Source organism: Dipodomys spectabilis, unplaced genomic scaffold (assembly GCF_019054845.1).
Source record: "Dipodomys spectabilis isolate Male_0828 unplaced genomic scaffold, ASM1905484v1 ptg000030l, whole genome shotgun sequence".
In the NCBI taxonomy this organism is placed as follows: domain Eukaryota; kingdom Metazoa; phylum Chordata; class Mammalia; order Rodentia; family Heteromyidae; genus Dipodomys; species Dipodomys spectabilis.
The window spans coordinates 8,897,915-8,904,378 of NW_024870707.1; positions in this window are offsets into that span (position 1 = coordinate 8,897,915).

The window sequence follows — 6,464 nt, forward strand, 5'->3', positions numbered from 1 at the left end:
CACAAACTGTTTTTTATGTGGAATAATGGGGCACGTGAAAAGGAATTGTTGAGAAAATAAAAACTCCTAGCAAGGAGTCCTGTAGAAGTTAAATTACTCTCTTGGTGTAGGATGGGTTGCTAGACCCTTCTATAGACTTCTGTTACAAAGTAATATAGGAGAGGTGCCCTTCCTTTCCCCAATTGTCTTTACAGACCCTGGAGACTGAGGCCCTTCTAGGAAATGGTCAAAGGTCAATTCATAAGCTAATATATCTTGCTAGCTAAGTTGACTAAACATATTCTGTTCTTGGTTATCTCTAAAAGATCCTGGTTGTTGTTGGCAACAATTTTGTGTTTTGTGTTTTGTTTTGTATTTGTGTTGCTTAGTCTTTATTTTTCTAGTGTTAACCACATGATTCTATCATATTGGGCAAAACAATGTCATTTGCCACTGGAGATCCAGAAAATGTACACAGCCAATTTATTTTTCTTTTTTAAAAAAAAATGTTTATTTTTGTCAGTCATGGGGCCTGAACCCTGGGCTTGCTTGGGTGCTGTCCCTGAATTCTTCAGCCCAAGGGTAGTATTCTACCACTTGAGCCACATTGCCACTTCCGGCTTTTTCTGCTTACGTGGTGCTATGGAATCACACCCAGGCCTCATGCATGCAAGGCAAGCACTGTACCACTGAGCCACCTTCCCAGCCCCAATTTTCAGTTGTAAAACCTAAGTGAGCCTTAAACCTCTTGTACACAAGTGTATGTATGTGTGTGTGTGAACATGTTCACAAGTGTGTGTATGTGTGTGTGAACATGTTCAAATCTGACATTTTAATGTATAAATTTCATGGTGTGAGAAAAGTAGTCTTTTCTATCTTTTTCTATGTTTTGTGTGATGAAATTTTTAGGTATTGATAATTCCTGGAATTATTTACTGTTATGACAAGCAGCCAAACGAGGAGAGTGACTCTTGTGTGGATAGAGCTAAAAGAACTACCAAGCCAAAGAAATAAGAAAGCAGAAAGGATAGGAAAGGGGGCTGGGGATGGGCCATGGGAATCAGAACTCACTGCCAGCTTCTGAGTCCTGAGATCCCGTTATTATTTTTTTTTTGGGGGGGGGGGAGGGTGTTCCGGTCATGGGGCCTGAACTCTGGGCCTGGGCGCTGTCCCCCAGCTCTTCAGCTCAAGTCTAGCACTCTACCACTAGAGCCAGAGCGCCACTTCCAGCTCTTTTCTTTTTGCTTATGTGGTGCTGAGAAATCGAACCCAGGGCCTCAGGCATGCAAGGCAAGCGCTCTACCACTGAGCCACCTTCCCAGCCCCACTCCCCCGTGATTTTTATATTTTCATTTAGTTCAGTACAGAGGAGGTGACCACTTGTAAGGGCAGAGACTAGGGTATCAATGCATCTTTTGAAGTTACAAACATTAAGGAGAAATGGTTTGCATACAAGTGTTAAGTGACCCCTGTGATTTTAGGAAGCAGAGGGGAGCAATAAACACTCCAACAGAGACTTTTATCTCTAAAGTCTTAAACTTTTGGTACCCAAGCAACTCATACCTAGGGTAGAAAGTTGATCCCTTGTTTTGCTTAGACATTTTTAAAAATCTTTCCAGGGCCCAGCACTCAGCCTTCTGGGTACTGTTTGAGCTGGCCTTCCAAGCTTTGAACCCTTTCCAGGCCTCACAACTCCACTCTAGAGTTCCCTACAAATTGAAGTGTGTAGTGTTTAGGGCTTGCATTGATCCATTTCACACACGATGGTCCCTTCTCTTGTGTGTGAGGTCTTTCACGTTAGGATATTTTTAGGGACTCATTTCTCCCTGGTCTCTATGCATCATAAATGTGATGTTAAGACATCAGGATTGCAGGAATCTTCATAACTTGGAGGAAACAAAATTCCTTTGTTTGTAAGCAGAAAAGAAGTGTGCAGTTTCTGTTTTTTTTGTTTTTTTTTAATGTCACTAAGTAGCTTAAAAGCCTATTTCAGTCGGGGGCACCAGTGGCTCATGCTATAATCCTAGTTACTCAGAAGGCTGAGGTCTGCCTTATTAAAGTTTCTCATGCTTTCTGGATATATCTCTGAAAGGCAACAAGCTCCAAGTAGTTGAAGAAGTTCACTCTGAAGCTTTAGCAATGATTCTGGACAAGTGAGCTGTCCAACCCCAAACCCAGTAGGTTGGACTGACAGAAACTTTTTTTTCTTTTTTTTTCTGTTGTGGGGCTTGAATTCAGGGCCTGGATGTTGTTGCTGAGCTCCTTTCGCTAAAGGCTAGCACTCTAACACTTTGAGCCACAGTGCCACTTCCCATTTTCTGGGGGTTAATTTGGAGACAAGGGTCTCAAGGACTTTGCGACCTATAGATCTCAGCCTCCTGAGTAGCTAGGATTACAGGTGTGAGCCACCAGTGTCCAGCAGAAACACTCTTCTGAGTGCTCTGTATAGTTGTTTTTTTTTTTTTTGTCGGTCGTGGAGCTTGAACTCTGGGCCTGGGCGTTGTCCCTCAGCCCTTCAACTCAAGGCGAGCGCTCTACCACTTTAGCTACAGCGCCACTAGAAACACTCTTTTAAAAAACAAAATACTAGCAATCAGAATGAAACAGCATACTACATATTATGTACACCAAGTGAGATTTATCCCAGGCTTTCAAAACAGCTCAACATATGCAAATCAGTAGTATGACCAATGTCATCAACAGATTGAAGAACACAATATAAAGGAGATCTCAGTAGATACAGAAAAAAAGCAATCAGTGAAATTATAATTAAGACTATCACTAGGATGACATTGTGCCCCAAAAGAAATACACTCATTACCTGACTTAGGAAATAGTAATGCCTCTGTCCGAGGCCCAAACAATAATGCAATTAAGTATTTTAAATTCTCAATGAAGTAGGTACAGTTTTGGAACACAATGTAGGTAAAGTGGGTGCAGATGAAGCAGAGTTTATATAATAAAATACCAATTGAACTTGAAACACTGATAGTTTCTTTCCCCTTAAGATCTGAAATGTGGAAAAGATGAGCACTCACCTCTTTAGCATAAAATGAATATTCATAGCTTGGGTAATTAGGAGAAAAAAGTAAAAATACAAGTTTGGGAAGCAAAAAGTCAAATTGTATCTATTTGTAGATGTAATGTTATATACAACAAAACATAATTTTTTAAAATCCTCTGAGAACTAAAAGTCACATCTCTTAAGTGAAAGGACACAAAAAAATCAATCTATAAAAATCAATGCAATTTCTCTACACCAGCAACAACCTACCCAAAGAATGAATCAACAAAGCAACAGCTGTAAAAATATAACATATTTAGGAATTAACTTGACTAAAAGTTAGCACTTCTATGATAAAATTGGAGAAACACTGATGAATGAAATGAAGATTTTAAAAAGAATTTGAATTACCCCAAAATGTATTGATTTGATCCTAACCCCCTCCAAAGGTTTCCTTGGTTCCAAAATCAACAATAAAATCTAAATTCCAAAGTCTCTACAAAAAAGCTATTAAATCAGATGTAGCTCTAACTCAAACACTAGCCTTGAGGGATATAAAAGCACATAGACAAGAACAGCAGCTAGACTCTTGAGTTCAGGCCCCAGGACCAGCGTGCACACGCACGCACTCGTGCTCACCCACACATGTATACATACATACCTTTCAAAGAGTAACTTGCATGGTAAAACAATTCTAGCTAATGGAAATATAATTGTTAATAGATGTTTAGTCTTTTTCAATGACATTTTCTACCGTATTTTTTCACCAACTCTTTCCAGTCCATTCTGCATTGAATATCATATATACATACAGACATGAAATATATACTCACATGTGTATACAAAGATAAACATACATAGATATACATGTGTACAAATACATAGGTGTACACAAAAATATTTATAACGAACAATTTTGTATTTCATTACTTACTAAATTATGAACTCCTTAAACATAGATATACATGCGTACAAATACATAGGTGTACACAAAAATATTTATAACACAACAGTTTTGTATTTCATTACTTATTGAATTATGAACTCCTTAAAATGTGTCTTAGCCAAGTGCCAGTGGCTCCCACTTGTAATCTTAGCTACCCAGAGAGTGAGAGTAGAGGATCATGATCCAGTGTCAGACTGGGTAGAGCACTGTGAGACAGACTCTCACCTCCAACTAGCCAGAAAAGGCTAGACTGGAAACCATGGCTCAAGTTGAAAAGCACCAGACATGAGCAAGAAGGCAAGGTGAATGGATGAACCTAAAATACATCATAAATGTGGTAAACCAAGCTCAGAGAGACACATGGTTTTCTCTCATATGTAAAAGCTAGATATATCTAAAATATACTGAGCCACACAGTGAGATCAAAGGAGGATGTTCTTAGGCGGGGAGCACAAGGTACAGAGCCTATGTGTCTCTAATCATATAAAATAATATTTATTGAAATGAACTCCAAGAAATGAAAACAAAAGTTTTTTCTTTGTTTTTGTTTTCTTTTTGTCTTGTTTGTTCATTTATCTGTATTTGGGAGGATAAGGGGGAGCACATAAATGGGGGACAAAGGGTAAACAAACACAGCAGTGGTACTTACTAGACGCTATGTTGAAAATGAACTATACAATTTGTGTGTGGGGACGGGAGGGAAAAACTGGGAGAGAGTGAGGGAACAGATGACATTGTCCAAAAAGGTATGTACTCTGTACCTGACTTACATGACTATAATACCTCTGCACGTCACCTTTATAACAACAATTAAAGTGTTTATATAAAGAAAGCCAACGGTTTGGGAAGGTGACTCAGTGGTAGAGTGCTTGCCTTGCATGCATGAGGCTATGTGTTCGATTCCTCAGTACCACATAAGCAGAAAGAGCCAGAAGTAGTGCTATGGGTCAAGTGGTAGAGTGCTAGCCTTGAGCTGAAGAGCTGAGGGACACAGCCCAGGCCCAGAGATCAGGCCCCACGACGGACAAAAAAAAAATAAGAGAGTATGAGTCCCTGAATTAAAGCTCCACACAAAACAAAAAGTTGTCTTTAACTTACTCTATTTATGCTATTAGAACAGAAACTGAAATTACTATTTGAATCGATTAATAAAAAAAAAAAACTATGCAGTTAGAATTGCCTAAATTCTGGCATCATCCAATATTACCACATGGGGAGAAACATAATTTCAAAAAAAAATTTGCTATCCTTTGACCAGAAGCAGAAAGTAAGTTATCAATAGGGAAGGAATTTTTTAAATTATGTATTTATTATCCTTAGTAGTATAAAAGGATTCAGCATGTCAGTTTCTGAGTATAATTCATCATGATCAGTAATATTCCTTTCATCATTCTCTCTCATCCCTCTCAACCTCATCCCTCCCCTCAATTTCCCTAGTTTCCTAGAATATGCATTAAATATGATGAATGCATTCTTTACCACTTCCTGTGTGAATTTATCTACCTCCCTCCCCTTGACCTCTCCCATACACATCTCAAGTATTAGCTGTCTGGTATTCATTTTGTTAGACTGTGAGTTAGTGGTTCTAAAGTGTTCCACCATTTCCATTCTCGAAAATCTAGGTATGTGTTTGCGTACATATGCATATGATCCCATATGTTTTCCCTTAATATTTACCAATCAGACCTAGCTTCCATATATGAAAAATAATATGCACCCTTTGTTTCTCTGGACCTGACTTACGTCACTCATCATATTTTTTTCAGATCTGTTCATTTTGTTGCAAATGATGTAATATCATTCTTCCTTACGCATGAGTAAAATTCCACAACCTATGTATACTACGTTTTCTTGATCCATTCATCCATCGAGGGCATCTGGACTTGTTGCCATATCTTGGCTCTCATGAATAATACAGCAATGAGCATGGTTGTGCATGCTGCTTTCCTGTATCCATATTTGTAATCTTCTGGCTAAAGGCCCAAGAGTAGTATCAAAGGATCATAGGATAATTCTGTTTAATTTTTTGAGGAATCTCCGAACTGTGTTCCAGAGTGGTTACACCAGTTTACATTCCCAATAACAATGTATTAGGGTTCCTTTTCCCCACCTCCATGCCAGCATTTGGTTTTGTCTATGTTCTTGATGATGGCCATTCTAACTGGGATGAAATGGAAACTCAGTGTTGTTTTGGTTTGCTAATTTCTCAACAGAAAGAATTGTACCTCGAGATTGTTTCCATGAGCTCTTTTCAATAAAATTCAGTCCTTTCAAAACATTTTCTGCCATTTAAGAAATATTAAAAATTATTTTAAAAATTACTGGGCACTGATGGCTCATGTCTGTAATCCTAGCTACTCAGGAGGCTGAGATCGCGGTTCAAAGCCAGCCTGGGCACAAAAGTCCATGAGACTTTTATCTCTAATGAGCTACTCAGAAAACTGGAAGTGGTGCACTAGCTCAAGTGGTAGAGTGCTAGCCTTGAGCTGAAGAGCTCAGGGGCAGCACCCAGGCCCAGAGTTCAAGCCAACAAAA